The sequence below is a fragment of the Pseudophryne corroboree genome, chromosome 2 (genome assembly GCF_028390025.1).
Source record: "Pseudophryne corroboree isolate aPseCor3 chromosome 2, aPseCor3.hap2, whole genome shotgun sequence".
NCBI classification, from domain to species: domain Eukaryota; kingdom Metazoa; phylum Chordata; class Amphibia; order Anura; family Myobatrachidae; genus Pseudophryne; species Pseudophryne corroboree.
In genome coordinates, this window is record NC_086445.1 from 665,581,025 (window position 1) to 665,601,863 (window position 20,839).

Here is a 20,839-nt window from a genome sequence, read left to right on the forward strand (position 1 = left end):
AGTCCTGCTCTCAGACTCTAACTGCTCCCCACTGTCAGTGTCTCCCCCACAAGTCAGATAATATACAGTCACACTATCTATCACTTCAGCAAGTAACTAGTACTCCTCCTAATGCTCCCCAAAATTACTACTGTGTCTCTCTCTACTGTCTCACTCTCTTCTCTATAAACGGAGAGGACGCCAGCCACGTCCTCTCCCTATGAATCTCAATGCACGTGTGAAAATGGCGGCGACGCGCGGCTCCGTATATAGAATCCGAGTCTCGCGATAGAATCCGAGCCTCGCGAGAATCCGACAGCGGGATGATGACGTTCGGGCGCGCTCGGGTTAACCGAGCAAGGCGGGAAGATCCGAGTCGCTCGGCCCCGTGTAAAAAAACATGAAGTTCGGGCGGGTTCGGATTCCGAGGAACCGAACCCGCTCATCCCTAGATTATACCAAAGCTCCCAAACGGGCGGGAGAGTGCGGATGACTCTGCAGCACCGAATGAGCAAACACAAGGTCCTCCTCAGCCAGGGTATCAAACTTGTAGAACTTTGCAAAGGTGTTTGAACCTGACCAAGTAGCCGCTCGGCAAAGCTGTAATGCCGAGACCCCTCGGGCAGCCGCCCAAGAATGGGCCTTAACTGATTTAGGCAGCGGCAACCCAGCCGCAGAATGAGCCTGCTGAATCGTGTTACAGATCCAGCGAGCAATAGTTTGCTTTGAAGCAGGCGCCCCAAGCTTGTTGGAAGCATACAGGATAAACAAAGATTCTGTTTTCCTGACCTTAGCCGTTCTGGCTACATAAACCTTCAAAGCCCTGACCACATCCAGTGACTCGGAATCCTCCAAGTCAGTAGTAGCCACAGGCACCACAATAGGTTGGTTTATATGAAAGGATGAAACCACTTTCGGCAGAAATTGTGGGCGGGTCCGCAATTCTGCTCTATCCGCATGGAAAACCAGATAAGGGCTTTTATGTGACAAAGCCGACCAATTCTGACACTCGCCTAGCCGAAGCCAAGGCTAATAGCATGACCACCTTCCACGTGAGATATTTCAATTCCACCGTTTTGAGTGGTTCAAACCAGTGTGATTTCAGGAAACTCAACACCACGTTAAGATCCCAAGGTGCCACTGGAGGCACAAAAGGGGGCTGAATATGCAGCACTCCCTTTACAAACGTCTGAACTTCAGGCAGAGAAGCCAGTTCTTTTTGAAAGAAAATGGATAAGGAACCTAATGGAATGAACCCTAATGGAACCCAATTTAAGGCCCAAAGTCACTCCCGACTGTAGGAAATGAAGGAAACTGCCCAGCTGGAATTCCTCCGTAGGGGCATTCCTGGCCTGACACCAAGCCACATATTTTCGCCATATATGGTGATAATGTTGAGCCGTCACATCCTTCCTAGCCTTTATCAGCGTAGGAATAACTTCATCCGGAATGCCTTTTTCTGCTAGGATCCGGCGTTCAACCGCCATGCCGTCAAACGCAGCCGCGGTAAGTGTTGGAACAGACAGGGCCCCTGTTGCAACAAGTCCTGTCTTAGAGGCAGAGGCCACGGGTCCTCTGCGAGCATTTCTTGCAGATCTGGATACCAAGTCCTTCTTGGCCAATCCGGAACAATGAGTATTGTTCTCACTCCTCTTTTTCTTATGATTCTCAGCACCTTGGGTATGAGAGGAAGAGGAGGAAATACATAGACCGACTGGAACACCCACGGTGTCACCAGTGCGTCCACAGCTATCGCCTGAGGGTCTCTTGACCTGGCGCAATACCTCTGTAGCTTTTTGTTGAGGCGGGATGCCATCATGTCCACCTGTGGCAGTTCCCACCGACTTGCAATCTGCGTGAAGACTTCTTGATGAAGTCCCCACTCTCCCGGGTGGAGGTCGTGCCTGCTGAGGAAGTCAGCTTCCCAGTTGTCCACTCCCGGAATGAACACTGCTGACAGTGCGCTTACGTGATTCTCCGCCCAGCGAAGAATTCTGGTGGCTTCTACCATTGCCACCCTGCTCCTTGTGCCGCCTTGGCGGTTTACATGAGCCACTGCGGTGATGTTGTCTGACTGAATCAGAACCGGTTGGTCGCGAAGCAGGGACTCCGCTTGACGTAGGGCGTTGTATATGGCTCTTAGTTCCAGGATGTTGATGTGAAGGCAAGTCTCCTGACTTGACCACAGCCCTTGGAAATTTCTTCCCTGTGTGACTGCCCCCCACCCTCGGAGGCTTGCATCCGTGGTCACCAGGACCCAGTCCTGAATGCCGAATCTGCGACCTTCGAGAAGGTGAGCCTTGCAGCCACCACAGGAGAGACACCCTGGCCCTGGGGGATAGGGTGATTAACCGATGCATCTGAAGATGTGATCCGGACCACTTGTCCAATAGATCCCATTGAAAAGTCCTCGCATGGAACCTGCCGAAGGGAATGGCCTCGTATGATGCCACCATCTTTCCCAGGACTCGCGTGCAGTGATGCACCGACACCTGTTTTGGTTTTAATAGGTCTCTGACCAGTGTCATGAGCTCCTGAGCCTTCTCCATCGGGAGATAACCCTCTTCTGGTCTGTGTCCAGAATCATGCCCAGGAAAGGCAGACGAGTCGTAGGAATCAACTGCGACTTTGGAATATTTAGAATCCAGCCGTGTTGTTGTAACACTTCCAGAGAGCGTGCTACGCTGATCAGCAACTGCTCCCTTGACCTAGCTTTTATGAGGAGATCGTCCAAGTATGGGATAATTGTGACCCCTTGCTTCCGCAGGAGTACCATCATTTCCGCCATTACCTTGGTAAATATTCTCGGTGCCGTGGAGAAACCAAACGGCAACGTCTGGAATTGGTAATGACAATCCTGTACCACAAATCTGAGGTACGCCTAATGAGGTGGATAAATGGGGACATGAAGATATGCATCCTTTATGTCCAGAGACACCATAAAATCCCCCCCTTCCAGGCTTGCAATGACCGCTCTGAGCGATTCCATCTTGAACTTGAACCTTTTCAGGTATATGTTCAGGGATTTTAAATTCAATATGGGTCTGACCGAACCGTCCGGCTTCGGTACCACAAACATGGTCGAATAATAACCCTTCCCTTGTTGAAGGAGGGGAACCTTGACCACCACCTGTTGAAGATACAATTTATGAATTGCAGCTAACACTATTTCCCTCTCCAAAGGAGAAGCTGGCAGGGCCGATTTGAGGTAACGGTGAGGGGGCATCTCTTCGAATTCCAGCTTGTATCCCTGAGACACAATCTCTATTGCCCAGGGATCCAACTGGGAGTGTACCCACTTGTGGCTGAAATTTCGGAGATGCGCCCCCACCGGGCCTAGCTCCACCTGTGGAGCCCCAGCGTCATGCGGTGGATTTAGTGGAAGCCGGGGAGGACTTCTGTTCCTGAGAATTAGCTGCGTTGTGCAGCTTCCTTCCTCTGCCCCTGCCTCTGGCAAGAAAGGACGCACCTCGGACTTTCTTGCCTTTTTGTGAACGAAAGGACTGCATTTGGTAATACGGTGCTTTCTTAGGTTGTGAGGAAACATATGGCAAAAAATTTGACTTTCCAGCAGTAGCTGTGGAGACCAGGTCCGAGAAACCCTCCCCAAACAATTCCTCACCCTTGTAAGGTAAAACCTCCATGTGCCTTTTTGAGTCGGCATCACCTGTCCATTGCCTAGTCCACAGGACCCTTCTGGCAGAAATCGACATAGCATTTATCCTAGAGCCCAGTAGGCTAATGTCTCTTTGAGCATCTCTCATATATAGGACAGCGTCTTTAATATGCCCCAGGGTCATTAATATAGTATCCTTGTCTAAGGTATCAAGTTCCTCAGATAAGGTATCCGTCCATGCTGCTACAGCACTACACACCCAGGCCGACGCAATTGCCGGCCTTAGTAAGGTACCTGAATGTGTATAAATGGACTTCAGGGTACCCTCTTGCTTTCTATCCGCAGCATCTTTCAGGGTGGCCGTATCCTGTGACAGCAGGGCTACCCTCTTTGATAAGCGTGTTAAAGCTTTGTCCACCCTAGGGGAGGATTCCCAGCGTAACCTGTCCGTTGGCGGGAAAAGATACGCCATAAGCATCCGTTTAGAAATCTGCAGTTTTTTTATCTGGAGATTCCCAAGCCTTTCACATAACTCATTTAGCTCGTGTGAAGGGGGAAAGGTCACCACCTGCCTTTTTTCCACATACATATGAACCCTCTTGTCAGGGACTGGGGTTTCCTCTGTGATGTGCAACACATCCTTAATTGCTATAATTATATAACGGACGGATTTAGCCAATTTAGGCTGTAACTTTGCATCATCGTAATCGACACTGGAGTCAGAATCCATGTCGGTATCAGTGTCAACAATCTGGGATAGTGGGCGCTTCTGAGACCCTGACGGCCTCTGCGACATAGGATCAGGCACGGGTTTGAGAGCCTGACTGTCCTAAGGCTTCAGCTTTAGCTAACCTTTTATGCAAGGAATTAACATTATCATTTAAAACCTTCCACATATCCATCCAATCAGGTGTCGGCGCCGTCGGCGGAGACACCACATTCATTTGCTCCCGCTCTGTTTCCACATAGCCTTCCTCGTCAAACATGTCGACACAAGCGTACCGACACACCACACACACAGGGGATGCTCTTTTTGAAGACAGTTCCCCCACAAGGCCCTTTGGAGAGATAGAGAGAGAGTATGCCAGCACACACCCCAGCGCTATATAACCCAGGAATCACACAGTAACTTAGTGTTAACCCAGTAGCCGCTGTAATAATGATTTTTGCACCTAATTATGTGCCCCCCCCCCTCTCTTTTTTACCCTCTTCTACAGTGTATCTGCAGGGGAGAGCGTGGGGAGCTTCCTCTCAGCGGAGCTGTGGAGAAAAAATGGCGCTGGTGAGTGCTGAGGAAGAAGCCCCGCCCCCTCAGCGGCGGGCTTCTGTCCCACGTTTATGTACAATATTATGGCGGGGGCTCATACATATATACAGTGCCCAACTGTATATATGTCAAACTTTTGCCAAGAGGTCCTAATTGCTGCCCAGGGCGCCCCCCCCCCCTGCGCCCTGCACCCTTACAGTGACCGGAGTATGTGGGTGTATGTGGGAGCAATGGCGCACAGCTGCAGTGCTGTGCGCTACCTCAGTGAAGACTGGAGTCTTCTGCCGCTGATTTCGAAGTCTTCTTGCTTCTTATGCTCACCCGGCTTCTGTCTTCCGGGTCTGCGAGGGGGACGGCGGCGCGGCTCTGGGATCGGACGACGAGGGTGAGATCCTGTGTACGATCCCTCTGGAGCTAATGGTGTCCAGTAGCCTAAGAAGCAGGACCCATCTGCAGAGAGTAGGGCTGCTTATCTCCCCTCAGTCCCACGATGCAGGGAGTCTGTTGCCAGCAGAGCTCCCGGAAAATAAAAAACCCAACAAAATACTTTCTTACAGCAAGCTCAGGAGAGCTCACTGAAAAGCACCCAGCTCGCCCGGGCACAGATTCAAACTGAGGTCTGGAGGAGGGACATAGAGGGAGGAGCCAGAGCACACCAGAATCTAAATTCTTTCTTAAAGTACCCATGTCTCCTGCGGAGCCCGTCTATTCCCCATGGTCCTTACGGAGTCCCCAGCATCCACTAGGACGTTAGAGAAAATATATTTTAATGTGTAGGTAAAGGCGTGATGTATAACTAAGGACACTTTTCTTTTATATTGTGCTTCTCACAAGTAACAGATTGGTAAAGGCTAGGGGTGGATTGAGTATAGTCTTTACTGGGCGTGCCGATGATCTAGGGTTTTTCATTGTTAGATAGTTTTATATATGCTTTACCAGCTTCTTTATACTCATACTACACACTCCAGGAAAATACTTGACTTGAATTTTGGACTTGTCAGCATCCTGCTGCCAACATAGCCCCACCTATGTCCTCATTGTCCACCTAATTATTGTTGAACTGACATATGTATTCCACCTAGCCTGGCTCTGGCTTATCAATGGCAAGCCCTGACATAGGTATGCTTCATGGGAAGAGCCAAATTGCTACATAATCCTTGGACTGATCCATCCCTCCCTAATGGCCCAGATTGACTTGCTACTCCTCCATGTAACAAGCCACGAGTAGGAGGGTACCAGCCAACAGACACTCTAACCTGGCTGCTTTCCATGTTAGGATCATAGAGAGTCGGCAGAACAAAGATTGCACCATGCCATGGCCAAAGCACTGGTCCAAGAGCTCATCATCCAGAGGTGAGCAGTCTGTGGCTTTACAAGTCTGTTTATCTCATGTATTGCTAGAATGCCAATTGTGCCTGTCCAGCAGTGGTGGGACTAAAAGTCCCAGTACACCTTAATGGTTTGATGCTGTATTTTATACTGTACTACAGCTGGAGAACATCTAACAAGTTATGTAGATTATCCTAACCTTTACCTTTTCTTCTTTTCATCTTTACTTCTGTGGTTTTGGGACATCCTCTGAAAAGAAGAAAAGGTAAAAATAAGAATTTACTCACCGGTAATTCTATTTCTCGTAGTCCGTAGTGGATGCTGGGGACTCCGTAAGGACCATGGGGAATAGACGGGCTCCGCAGGAGACTGGGCACTCTAAAGAAAGATTCAGGACTATCTGGTGTGCACTGGCTCCTCCCCCTATGACCCTCCTCCAAGCCTCAGTTAGGAACTGTGCCCGGAAGAGCTGACACAATAAGGAAGGATTTTTGAATCCCGGGTAAGACTCATACCAGCCACACCAATCACACCATATAACTCGTGATAGGAACCCCGGTTAACAGTATGATAACAATGGAGCCTCTGAACAGATGGTTCGCAATAACAACCCGATTATAGTAACAATAACTATTTACAAGTATTGCAGACAATCCGCACTTGGGATGGGCGCCCAGCATCCACTACGGACTACGAGAAATAGAATTACCGGTGAGTAAATTCTTATTTTCTCTGACGTCCTAGTGGATGCTGGGGACTCCGTAAGGACCATGGGGATTATACCAAAGCTCCCAAACGGGCGGGAGAGTGCGGATGACTCTGCAGCACCGAATGAGAGAACTCCAGGTCCTCCTCAGCCAGGGTATCAAATTTGTAGAATTTTGCAAACGTGTTTGCCCCTGACCAAGTAGCAGCTCGGCAAAGTTGTAAAGCCGAGACCCCTCGGGCAGCCGCCCAAGATGAGCCCACCTTCCTTGTGGAATGGGCTTTCACTGATTTAGGCTGCGGTAATCCCACCGCAGAATGCGCCAGCTGAATAGTGCTACAAATCCAGTGCGCGATAGACTGCTTAGAAGCAGGAGCACCCAGCTTGTTGGGTGCATACAGGATAAACAGCGAGTCAGTCTTCCTGACTCCAGCCGTCCTGGAAACATACATTTTCAGGGCCCTGACTACGTCCAGTAACTTGGAATCCTCCAAGTCCCTAGTAGCCGCAGGCACCACAATAGGTTGGTTCAAGTGAAAAGCTGAGACCACCTTCGGGAGAAACTGAGGACGAGTCCTCAACTCTGCCCTATCCATATGGAAAATCAGATAAGGACTTTTACAAGACAAAGCCGCCAATTCTGATACTCGCCTGGCCGAAGCCAGGGCCAACAACATGACCACTTTCCACGTGAGATATTTCAAATCCACAGTCTTAAGTGGCTCGAACCAATGTGATTTCAGGAATTCCAAAACCACATTGAGATCCCAAGGTGCCACTGGGGCCACAAAAGGAGGCTGAATATGCAGAACTCCTTTGACAAACGTCTGAACTTCTGGCAGTGAAGCCAGTTCTTTTTGGAAGAAAACCGACAGAGCCGAAATCTGGACCTTAATGGACCCCAATTTGAGGCCCAACGTCACCCCTGCTTGCAGGAAATGCAGGAATCGACCCAGCTGAAATTCCTCCGTCGGGGCCTTCTTGGCCTCACACCACGCAACATATTTTCGCCAAATGCGGTGATAATGTTTTGCGGTGACATCATTCCTGGCTTTGATCAGGGTAGGGATGACTTCCTCCGGAATGCCCTTTTCCTTTAGGATCCGGTGTTCAACCGCCATGCCGTCAAACGTAGCCACGGTAAGTCTTGGAACAGACAGGGTCCCTGCTGCAGCAGGTCTTGTCTGAGCGGCAGAGGCCAAGGGTCCTCTGCAAGCATCTCTTGAAGTTCCGGGTACCAAGCTCTTCTTGGCCAATCCGGAACCACGAGTATAGTTTTCACTCCTCGCTTTCTTATTATTCTCAGTACCTTGGGAATGAGAGGCAGAGGAGGAAACACATAAACCGACTGGTACACCCACAGTGTCACTAGAGCGTCCACAACGATCGCCTGAGGGTCCTTTGACCTGGCGCAATATCTTTTCAACTTTTTGTTGAGGCGGGACGCCATCATGTCCACCTGTGGTCTTTCCCAATGGTCTACCAGCATTTGGAAGACTTCTGGATGAAGTCCCCATTCTCCCGGGTGGAGGTCGTGCCTGCTGAGGAAGTCTGCTTCCCAGTTGTCCACTCCCGGAATGAACACTGCTGTCAGTGCCAACACATGATTCTCTGCCCATCGGAGAATCCTTGTGGCTTCTGCCATCGCCATCCTGCTTCTTGTGCTGCCCTGTCTGTTTACATGGGCGACCGCCGTGATGTTGTCTGATTGGATCAGTACCGGCTGGTTCTGAAGCAGGGGCCTTGCTTGGCTTAGGGCATAGTAAATGGCCCTTAGCTCCAGAATATTTATGTGAAGCGAAATCTCCCGATTTGACCACAGTCCTTGGAAATTTCTTCCCTGTGTGACTGCACCCCAGCCCCGAAGGCTGGCATCCATGGTCACCAGGACCCAGTCCTGTATTCCGAATCTGCGGCCCTCTAGTAGATGAGCCCTCTGCAGCCACCACAGCAGCGACACCCTGGTCCTTGCCGACAGGGTTATCCGCTGTTGTATCTGGAGATGGGACCCGGACCATTTGTCCAACAGGTCCCACTGGAACGTCCTTGCGTGGAACCTTCCGAATGGGATTGCTTCGTACGAAGCTACCATTTTTCCCAGGACTCGTGTGCATTGATGTACCGACACCTGTCCTGGTTTTAGGATGTCTCTGACTAGAGATGACAACTCCTCGGCTTTTTCCACTGGAAGAAACACTCTTTTCTGGTCTGTGTCCAGAATCATTCCCAGGAACAGAAGACGTGTCGTCGGGACCAGCTGTGACTTTGGAATATTGAGAATCCAGCCGTGCTGTTGTAGCACTTCCCGAGAAAGTGCTACCCCCACTACCAACTGTTCTTTGGACCTCGCCTTTATCAGGAGATCGTCCAAGTATGGGATAATTAAAACTCCCTTCTTGCGAAGGAGTATCATCATTTCGGCCATTACCTTGGTAAAGACCCTCGGTGCCGTGGATAACCCAAACGGCAGCGTCTGGAACTGATAGTGACAGTCCTGTACCACAAATCTGAGGTACTCCTGGTGCAGAGGGTAAATAGGGACATGCAGGTACGCATCCTTGATGTCCAGGGAGACCATGTAATCCCCCTCGTCCAGGCTCGCAATAACCGCCCTGAGTGATTCCATCTTGAACTTGAACCTTTTGATATAAGTGTTCAAGGCTTTTAAATTTAAGATGGGTCTCACCGAACCGTCCGGTTTCGGTACCACAAACATTGTGGAATAGTAACCCTTTCCCTGTTGAAGGAGGGGTACCTTGACAATCACTTGCTGTGAATATAGTTTTTGAATAGCCACCAACACTGCCTCCCTGGCAGAGGGAGTTGCCGGTAAGGCAGATTTTAGGAAACGGCAGGGGGAAGACGTCTCGAACTCCAGCCTGTACCCCTGAGACACTACTTGAAGGACCCAGGGATCCACCTGTGAGAGAGCCCACTGTGTGCTGAAATTCCTGAGACGGGCCCCCACCGTACCCGGGTCCGCCTGAGCAGCCCCAGCGTCATGCTGTGGACTTACCGGACGCAGGGGAGGACTTCTGCTCTTGGGAACTAGCTGTGTGCTGCAGCTTTTTCCCCCTACCTCTGCCCCTCGGCAGAAAGGATGAGCCTCTAGCCCTCTTATTCTTCTGGGGCCGAAAGGACTGTACCTGATAATACGGTGCTTTCTTTTGCTGTGGGGTAGCCTGTGGCAAAAAGGTTGATTTCCCAGCAGTAGCTGTGGAAACGAGGTCTGACAGACCATCCCCAAAAAGTTCCACCCCTTTATAGGGCAAAACTTCCATGTGCCGCTTCGAGTCGGCATCGCCTGACCATTGCCGAGTCCATAACCCCCTTCTGGCGGCAATGGATATAGCGCTTATTTTTGATGCCAGCCGGCAAATATCCCTCTGTATAGACGGCGTCTTTTATATGCTCTATCGTCAGCAAAATATTGTCCCTATCAATGGTATCAATGTTATCCGACAGGGAATCTGACCACTCAGCCGCAGCACTGCACATCCAAGCCGATGCAATAGCGGGTCTCAATATAATGCCGGTGTGTGTGTATATAGCCTTAAGGGTATGTTCCTGCTTTCTATCAGCAGGTTCCTTTAGGGCGGCCGTATCCGGAGACGGTAGTGCCACCTTTTTTGATAAGCGTGTCAGCGCTTTATCTACCCTAGGGGGTGTTTCCCAACGTGACCTATCCTCTGGCGGGAAAGGGTACGCTGCCAATAACCATTTAGAAACTATTAATTTCTTATCTGGGGAAGACCACGCTTCCTCACACACCTCATTTAATTCTCAGATGCAGGAAAAACTACTGGTAGTTTTTTCTCACCAAACATAATACCCTTTTTTGTGGTACCTGGGGTATTATCAGAAATGTGTAATACATTTTTCATTGCCTCAATCATGTAACGGGTGGACCTATTGGAGGGTACACTAGTCTCATCGTTGTCAACACTGGAGTCGGTATCCGTGTCGACATCTGTATCTGTCATCTGAGGTAGCGGGCGTTTTACAGCCCCTGATGACATTTGAGACGCCTGGACAGGCACAAGCTGAGAAGCCGGCTGTCCTATGTCGTCAAACCTTTTATGTAAGGAGCTGACACTGTCACGTAATTCCTTCCATAAGTCCATCCACACAGGTGTCGACCCCGCAGGGGGTGACATCACATTCACAGGCATTTGCTCCGCCTCCACATCATTATCCTCATCATATATGTCGACACAGCAGTACCGACACACAGCACACACACAGGTAATGCTCTGACAGAGGACAGGACCCCACAAAGCCCTTTGGGGAGACAGAGGGAGAGTATGCCAGCACACACCAGAGCGCTATATATCACAGGGATATCACCTTATAAAAGTGTTTTCCCTTATAGCTGCATATATATTGTATACTGCACCTAAATTGTGCCCCCCCTCTCTTTTTTACCCTTTCTGTAGTGCAAGACTGCAGGGGAGAGCCAGGGAGCGATCCTTCCAGCGAAGCTGTGAGGGAAAATGGCGCCAGTGTGCTGAGGGAGAAGGCTCCGCCCCTTTTTCGGCGTGCTTTCTCCCGCTATTTTAAAACGTCTGGCAGGGGTTAATTTACACCTATATAGCCCCTGGGGCTATATATGGTGTTCGTTTGCCAGCCAAGGTGTATATTATTGCTGCTCAGGGTATAAGCGTCTCTTTGTGGTATACCGTGTATAAGTGTCTCTTTTGTGGTATACCGTGTATAAGCGTCTCTTCTGTGGCGTAACGTCCCCCCCAGCGCCCTGCACCCATCAGTGACCGAAGTGTGTGGTGTGCATGAGGAGCAATGGCGCACAGCTGCAGTGCTGTGCGCTACCTTGGAGGAAGACAGAAGTCTTCAGCCGCCGATTTTCCGGGCCTTCTTGCTTCTGGCTCTGTAAGGGGGACGGCGGCGCGGCTCCGGGAACGGACGACGAGGTCGGGTCCTGTGTTCGATCCCTCTGGAGCTAATGGTGTCCAGTAGCCTAAGAAGCCCAAGCTACCACCAGTTAGGTAGGTTCGCTTCTTTTCCCCTTAGTCCCTCGCTGCAGTGAGCCTGTTGCCAGCAGGTCTCACTGTAAAATAAAAAACCTAAACTATACTTTCTTTCTAGGAACTCAGGAGAGCCCCTAGTGTGCATCCAGCTCGGCCGGGCACAGAAATCTAACTGAGGCTTGGAGGAGGGTCATAGGGGGAGGAGCCAGTGCACACCAGATAGTCCTGAATCTTTCTTTAGAGTGCCCAGTCTTCTGCGGAGCCCGTCTATTCCCCATGGTCCTTACGGAGTCCCCAGCATCCACTAGGACGTCAGAGAAACTAAGGATAAATGTGCGATAAAAAAATATTAGATCACAATTGATCATATTGTTCAAGGGCATATCTGTAAATCCAATCCCCCAATGACGTCATTGACATGTATTTGTGGACATTGGTCAATTATGCTGCATGAGTTAATGCAATCATTATAAAGGGGTGCTGATGTCAGGCAAAAGGTCAAATAACCAAAGAACACGGGGCAACTAAACTTGCTTGAAACCAATGGCATTGCAGCTTCATGTGTATGCATCTAGGAATCCACGTTCAGAGCATTACCGTTGACTATGATACAATATAAAGAAACAGAAACCTCCTGAGCAATGTCAACTTTTTCTAAATAACAGAACAAAGAGCACGCTGAAAATTCCACAATAAACACATATGTTATTTTAGGTATGTTATTTGGTTCAGCAATACATAGTGGCCCTCATTCCGAGTTGTTCGCTCGCTAGCTGCTTTTAGCAGCTTTGCACACACTAAGCCGCCGCCTACTGAGAGTGAATCTTAGCTTTGCAGAATTGCGAACGAAAGATTTGCAAAATAGCGAATAGAATAGCGATCAGAAATTTCTTTGCAGTTTCCGAGTAGCTCGATACTTACTCTGCCACTGCGATCAGTTCAGTCAGTTTTGTTCCTGGTTTGACGTCACAAACACACCCAGCATTAGTCCAGACACTCCCCCGTTTCTCCAGCCACTCCCGCGTTTTTCCCAGAAACGGCAGCATTTTTCCGCACACTCCCATAAAACGGCCAGTTTCCGCCCAGAAACACCCACTTCCTGTCAATCACACTCCGATCACCAGAACGAAGAAATTTCTTCGTTAAGCCATGAGTAAAATACCAAACCTCTTAGCAAATTTACTTGGCGCAGCCGCGGTGCGAACATTGCGCATGCGCAGTTTGCGGAAAATCGCTGCGATGCGAAGAAAAATAACGAGCGAACAACTCGGAATGAGGGCCAGTGTCTGATATTTCAACTGATATTTAGTAATGTCCAAACATGGCTTTGCTTGCTTTAAGAAATGCAGTGCCACTAATAAATTTCTACAGCCACCTGTAAGAATAGAACAGGGCTATAAAAAAAAAGATACGTGATAAGTGTATAAAGCAGTGGTTCTCAAACTGTGGGTCCCATCTCAGCATGGGGTCGCCACTCTATGTTGCTGACTCCTCTGATCTCTCAGCCAGTGATTTGAAGAGTCTGAAAAATCAGTTGAATTTTCTGTTACTTCAGACTCCTCGGATCACTGGCTTCGAGAGGAGTTATCAAGCAGCTCCACTCCCACCCCAGTGCTTTGCCTCTCCTGCCCCACCCAGCAGCCGCTGCTGCCACCGCGGCCACAAGCAGGCTGCACTCCTGGCATTGTTTTCTACATACAGATATCCCCAGAGGGCACAAAGCTGGCACTTACAGATAAAGCAGGCAGCCAGCAGGATGCAGAGGAGCCAGCTCTCAGCGAGCAGGCCCATGAGTCTGTGAAGAACCTCTTAGAATTTCAGGATGGAGGGGGGGCATCCTCGTACACCGGGGATGAAGGGGTCTGGGAAGCAGAGGCAGGTTCAAGTGACAAGAGGAAGAAGGAGGGGAGAACTCAGCACAGACTTTACAGGATGTCTTCGGATGCAGGGAAACAGATAAGAACGTGGCCAAAGTTCTAAACATGGTAGGTACATGGTAGGTCGCTGTAGGGCCCGTATAAGCTGGGACCCCTGAACCCGTCGCCTCTCCTGCACAAAGCACTTACCTCACCCCATAGGGAGTTGTTCCCTGGACCCTGCCTGCTGGGAGGGATGATCCCCTCACACCTATCAGCAGCTTGTTGCCCTGCCATCTTTGCCTGCATCCAGCACCACCTGCACAGGGTTCTCTCTCCCTGCTTAGAGGGGTGATGATTGCAAGCCCCCCAGCATTCCTCCCAGCATATCAGTGGCAGTTTGAGGATTGTCGCTAAGGGGCAGATTTAATGAGTGATATTCTTATTATCACTCGTTGTGAATGATAAATGGTGCTCCAGCCAATCAGTTCCTTTCTGTCATTCATGACAGTAATGAGCTGGAGCACCATTTATCATTTGTAATGAGTGATAACAAGGATATCAGTGGTTAAATCTGCCCCTAAAGCCTCTTCAATGTCAGACACTGGGTGGGGCCACAGGCAGTAGGGATAGTTGGAGTTGTCACGGCCAGCGGGTGTGTGGGACCGGGGAGTCGCGGCTTACCCGTTAGAGGCTTGTGGATACATCCTCGCTGGCGGGCGGCAGGTGATCCCGGACCGAGGTCCGGGAGTGAAGTCAGTGCGGCTGCAGTATGGGCGGCACCAGGCTCTGGGCGCCGCCATCTTGCTTAGAGACACATGATTTGGAAAGACCAATCAGAGGCCAGATTCATCACAATCCTGCTGCAGCCAATCCTCGAGAGGGTATATCTGGGAGCATTCTGGGGCATTCTGACGCCAGTGCAACATCTTCTGCAGCTAGTCTGCATGCTAGTGCTCTGTCCTCCTAGTTTCCAGTGTGTGTGCTCTCGCTCCTGGCTCCTGTTATTATTGCAGTCCCGAAGTCTGGTTCCTACCTACCTAACTTCCACCCTCTTAGACCCGAACGGTTCCGATTGGTCTACCGCTGACGTCATCTCACCTCAACTGCCTCCGTCATCACCTCAGTCTGCACAGGAGCAACTCAACCTCTGATCACAGTGTACCGGTTCCTACAACTACCTCAGCAAAGTCAATCAGGATCTGCAGTATCCTCATCTTTTTCTTCATCTTTAACGTCCATGTCTTCAATAATATACTTCATGAGAAGGAACTTCATTCAGCCAGCCCACTTCCATCCCGGAGAGATCGCCTCTCAGTCTGAACTTGGCTTGAAAGCATTGGTACCAGTTGACACCTCGGTGCTGACACAGAACTTCGTCCAACCCGGACACCTCTGTCCGAAGAGTCCACCTCCCATCCTGAACCCAGTTCGGAATCACCAGTCCCGGCTAGCATACTCCTGACAGTTTGCACTGGCCCAATGGATCCGGCTGGAGTTCAGGCCTTGAGTACGGACCTCATACAAACCATCGCTGCTCAACTGGAAGGGTTGGAAGCCACCCAGTGTTGGCTAACCCAGTGGCTCCAGTTGATGTCTTTGCGATAAGATTCTTTTCAGTCCTCTTTGAACAGTGTGCGTCCTTCAGTTCCGACCAGTTCCTCCATTAGCCAGCTTGCCTAGCCTCCAGCAGTCTCTTCTCCAACACTGTTGCGGCTACCAACTCCCAACAAATTCGATGGGAACCCTAAGCAGTGCTGAGGCTTATTAAATCAATGTGATGTGCATTTTACACTGCAACCAGGCAACATCCAAGACGAAGGTGGCCTACAGTACATAGTCTCCCTGTTGACCGGATCGGCTCTGGAGTGGGTTTCTCCACTGTGGGAGAGGGATGACCCCATACTCAAAGACCATACCAAATTCATTTCCACGTTCCGAAAAATCTTTGATGAACCCAGATGGGTTTCCTCAGCTTCTGCAGAGATAAATGCGCATACGCCAAAGAAATAGAACTGTAAGGCAGTACGTCATGCAATTCGACTCAAATTCGACTCGAGATTTGCCTCCCAAGCTGGACGACCTGATCTCACTGTGTAATAAAGTTGACCTGAGGTACCGGGAATGCCAAGACGAGAAGGGCAGGAGCGAGCAATTTCGTCCATGAGTTGCTTCTTTTCCACTACCCATTCGATCAGCTCCAGGTTCCGCTGAGGAACCCATGCATATCAGTCAGACTCGTCTGTCCCCTGAGGAGCGAAAACCTGTGTATGTACTGCGAGGATTCCAGTCATCTCGTTGCTTCTTGCCCATGAAGACCGGGAAACTTCCGCTCCTAACTGGTCCAGGAGAAGCCAGGTTGGGAGTAATTAACCATTCTCCATGGAAATCCAAGTCTGAGATTCTTGTTCACAAGGAGTTTTTCATGTCTCTTCTCTTTTAGATTCTGGAGCCAGTGGGAACTTCATCTCAGCTGAGCTCATCCAGAAACATCGAATTCTAACTCAGCCCTTAGGTCAGGGAATTGTTCTTACTGCAGTGGATGGCAACTGACTCTCCAAAGGAACTGTTTCTTTGCAAATTCTTCCTCTTTGTCTTCGGATAGGGGCACTCCATGTTGAACAGATACAGCTTTTAGTAATCACTAAGGCCTCTCATGGAATCGTCCTGGGTCTTCCCTGGCTTTGAAGACACAATACCAGAATTGACTGAGAGACGATGCAAATACTCTCATGGGGAGAGTCATGCTTCTCGTTTTGCCTGTCCAAGAATCGGCCCATTTGGAATGTTTGTTGTGATCCTCCAGATTCCTTACCTATTCAATACTCCTCTTTCCGAGATGTCTTCAGTAAACAGAGTGCCAATATTCTGCCTCCCCATAGACCTTGGGATTGTTACTGCCCGGGAAGATGCCTCCTCGAGGACGAATTTAACCGTTATCTGCTCCAGAGACTGCCACTATGTCTGAATATATTCTGGAAAATCTAAAAAAAAGATTTACCCGTCCATCCAAATCCCCGGCCGGAGCAGGGTTTTTCTTTGTAAGCAAGAATGATGGAGGTCTTTGCCCCTGCATCAACTACAGGTGCTTAAACGAAATCATCATTAAAAACAGCTACCTATTACCACTGACCACAGAGCTCTTCGATAGCATTAAGGGATCCTCACTTGTTACGAAGTTAGTTCTGAGAGGGGACTACAATTTGATACGAATTTGTACTGGAGACGAATGGAAGATGGCATTCAATACAAGAGATAGGCACTACGAATATCTAGTTATGCTGTTCGGCCTCAGCAAATGTCCCTGTCTTCCAAAACTTTGTTAATGAGATCTTTCATGATATGCTCTACAAATCTGTAGTCATCTACCTGGACGATATCTTAATTTTTTCATCAGATATTCAGTCTCACCGGCAACAGGTTTATGAAGTACTTCGCAGGTTATGAAAAAAACATCTTTACTGCAAATTAGAGAAATGTGTGTTCAAAGCAACCTCCATTCCGTTCCTTGGTCATATCATCTCTGCCACCAGTCTCCAAATGGATCCTGAAAAGATTCTAGCTACAAAATTGGGTTCAGCCTACTACATTACGAGCTGTATAAAGATTTCTGGATTTTGCTAACTATTATCGTAAATTAATTAAGGGGTTTTCCACCATAGTCGCCCCTATTGTAGCTCTAACCCATAAAGGAGCCAATGACTTTATGCTGGTCTTCCAATGCTGTTTCCGCTTTTCAATTACTCAAGCAATCCTTTGTCACAGCACCAGTCATTCATCAACTGGACATTAACAAACCATTTCTTCTGGAAGTAGATGCCACCTCCAAAACAGTAGGGGCAGTTCTTTCTCAAAGAGTTCCAGGCAACACTCTACACCCTTGTGGCATCTTTTCAAGAACATTTTTTGCCTGGTGAAAAGAATAATACATTGGGGAACAGGAACTGTTAGCTGTAAAACTTGCTCTTGCGAAGTGGCATTATGTTCTGGAGGGTTCCTAACACCCAGTAACCATATATACCGAGCACAAGAATCTTGTCTTCTTAAAAAATCTTCACTGCTTCAATCCCAGTCTGGCTCGAGGGGCTCTTTTCTTTTCTCGTTTTAACTTCATCTTATCATACCGTCCTGGTTATCAGAATTAAAAAGCTGATGCTCTTTCTTGTTCTCTCAGTTCTGATGGAAACCCAAAAGTTCAACCTCCGAGTCCAGTTTTGGATCCTACAGTCTTCGCAGCAAATACTATTCAACCTTCTCCTGGAAAAACGTTTGTTTCCCCCAATCTTCAAAAGAAATTTCTTCTTTGGGCTCACGCATCTCGTTTCTCTGGACATGTCAGAATCCATAAGACTCTAGAGTTCATACAACAGTCTTACTGGTGGCACTCCATGAGATCCGATATAAACTATTTTGTGTCCTCTTGCATCAAATGCTCACAGCATAAAACACCTCGTCAATCACCTTTGGGACCATTACAACCTCTTTCCATTCCTCACCAACCTTGGACACACTTATCCATGGATTTTATTACAGACTTACCTACCTCACAAGGTTTCACCACAATCTGAGTGATCATTGACTGTTTCTCAAAATTGTCTCATTTTGTTCCCCTCAAGGGTCTTCCTACTGCTCCGGAGTTGTCTCATCTCTTTATTTCTACTATTTTAAGTTACATGGACTTCCTACAGAGATCATATCAGATCGTGGAGTACAGTTTGTGGCCAAGTTTTGGAAAGCTCTCTGCTCAGTGTTCCAGATCAAGCTGAAATATTCTACAGCATATCACCCCCAGACCAACGGTCAAACAGAGAGGGTGAATCAGGAAAACCTTTTTATGACTCCACTTATCTTCATCACAAGATGACTGGCTGGAGCTTCTTCCTTGGGTGGAATTCGCTCACAACAACTCGTACCATTCTTCTTCAAAAACCACTCCGTTCTTCATTGTCTACGGTATGCATCCCAGAGTCCCTGGATTTCTTAGTCTATCTATTCAGGATCTTCCTGCAGTTGAATCTTCTGTTCAGCGATTTTCTAAAATCTGGAGACAAGTACATATTGTCTTTCACTAATCCTCTGACCAGTACAAATTTTGGGGAGACAAAAGGAGACGGGCTGTACCCAGTCTTAAAGTTGTATATCTGGTGTGGCTGACGACTCAGAACCTGAGGCTTCGGGTTCCTTCTATGAAACTTGCTCCTCGATTTATTGGACCATTTCCTATAGAAAAAGTAATGAATACAGTTGCCTTTAAACTAAAACTTCCTCCGTATCTGCGAGTTCCTCAAACCTCTAATTCTCAATAATTTTCAGAGATATCTTCCACGTCTTTCTAGAGTCCTCACTGACAGAGAAGTGGAGTTCAAGATAAAACAAATCTGTGTCTTTTGAAGAAGTTATGGTCGTCTATAGTATTTGTTGGACTGGCGAGGTTATGGGCCTGAAGAGTGGACTTGGGTCGATGCCTCCGACGTTAATGCTCCTGCGTTAGTGCAAAGATTTCATATTCAGAACCGCAGGAAGCCGAAGCAGTGTCCAGAGACCACCCAGAAAGGGGGAGGGGGGTACTGTCATGGCCAGCAGGTGAGTGGCACGGGGGAGTTGTGGCTTACCCCTCAGGGGCTTGTGGATGCGACCTCGCTGGCACTACGGCAGCGGCTGGATGACAGGTCATCTTGGTCCGAGGTTCCGGGAGCAGGGTGTGAAAAAGGTGACATCAGTGCGGCTGCAGTGCGGGCGCACCGGGCTCTGGGTGCCCCCATCTTGCTTAGAAACACATGATTTGGAAAGGCCAATCAGAGGCCAGATTCATCAAAATCCTGCTGCAGCCAATCCTTGAGAGGGGCAGGGTATATCTGGGAGCATTCTGACGCCAGTGCAACATCTTCTGCAGCTAGTCTGCATGCTAGTGCTCTGTGCTCCCAGTTTCCAGTGTTTGTGCTCTTGCTCCTGGTTCCTGTTATTATTGCAGTCCCGAAGTCTGGTTCCTACCTACCTAACTTCCACCCTCCTAGACCCGAACCATTCTGACTGGTCTACCGCTGATGTCATCTTGCCTCAACCGCCTCCGTTACAGCCTCAGATTGCGCAGGAGCAACTCAACCTCTGATCACAGTGTACCGGTTCCTACACCTACCTCAGCAAAGTCAATCAGGATCTGCAGTATCCTCATCATCTTCTTCCTCTTCATCTTTAACGTCCATTTCTTCAATAACATACTTCATGAGAAGGAACTTCATTCAGCCAGCCCACTTCTACCCCGGAGAGATCGCCTCTCAGTCTGAACTTAGCTTGATAGCATTGGTACCAGCCGAAACCTCGGTGCTGACACAGAACTTCATCCAATCCAGACACCTCTGTCCGGAGAGTCCACCTCCCATCCTGAACCCAGTTCGGAGTCACCAGTCCTGGCTAGTATACTCAGGACAGGAGTGACGCGACTAGAATTACAGAAACTAAAGTGCTCTGCCACGATGTCCATGCTGTGTGACAGCTCTGTATGGCTGGCAGGTGGCAGCTGTGCCCTGGGAGAAATGCAGCCAGCACATGTTGACTTATGCAGCCTGCTGTTTCCAGCTCAAAAACATCTCCAGGATCAGACTGGTCATCTACAGATTAGACTACTGTAATCTCATCCTATCTGGCCTCCCTGAAAAATGCCTCTCTTCACTCCAATCTATCCTCAATGCTGCTGCTCATCTTCCTCACCTAATGTACTACATCCACCTCCCCTCTCTTGCAGGACCTTCACTGGCTACCCTTCCCATTCAGAAACCAGTTCAGGCTTCTCACACTCACCTACAAATCCCTCATTGGAGAGTGTAGAGAGAGGACGTGTCTTCATCCTCAGTGTCCTGCATCAGTTCAGTGGTAGTGTCTTGTGCTGCATCAGTCCAGTCACAGTGGTGGTGTCCTCTGTTGCCATATGTCCAGTGCTGCTGTATAAGTCCAGTCCAGTGGTGCTGTGTTGTGCTTCATCAGTTCAGTGGTGGTGTATTGTGCTGCATCAGTCCAGTCACAGTGGTGGTGTCCTCTGCTGCCATATGTCCAGTGCTGCTGTATAAGTCCAGTCCATTGCAGTGGTGCTGTGTTATCCTGCAT

The 20,839-nt window shown here is 49.0% G+C and overlaps 1 long non-coding RNA gene across 1 annotated transcript in view; it reads right to left on the bottom strand.

Moving 5' to 3' along the window:
• LOC135051059 (uncharacterized) overlaps positions 1-20,839 on the bottom strand; it is a 78,771-nt gene that overhangs the window by 21,668 nt on the left and 36,264 nt on the right. Inside the window, exon 2 of the long non-coding RNA XR_010242017.1 lies at positions 6,397-6,440. This is a non-coding gene — a long non-coding RNA (uncharacterized LOC135051059). The remainder of the gene's footprint in view (positions 1-6,396; positions 6,441-20,839) is intronic.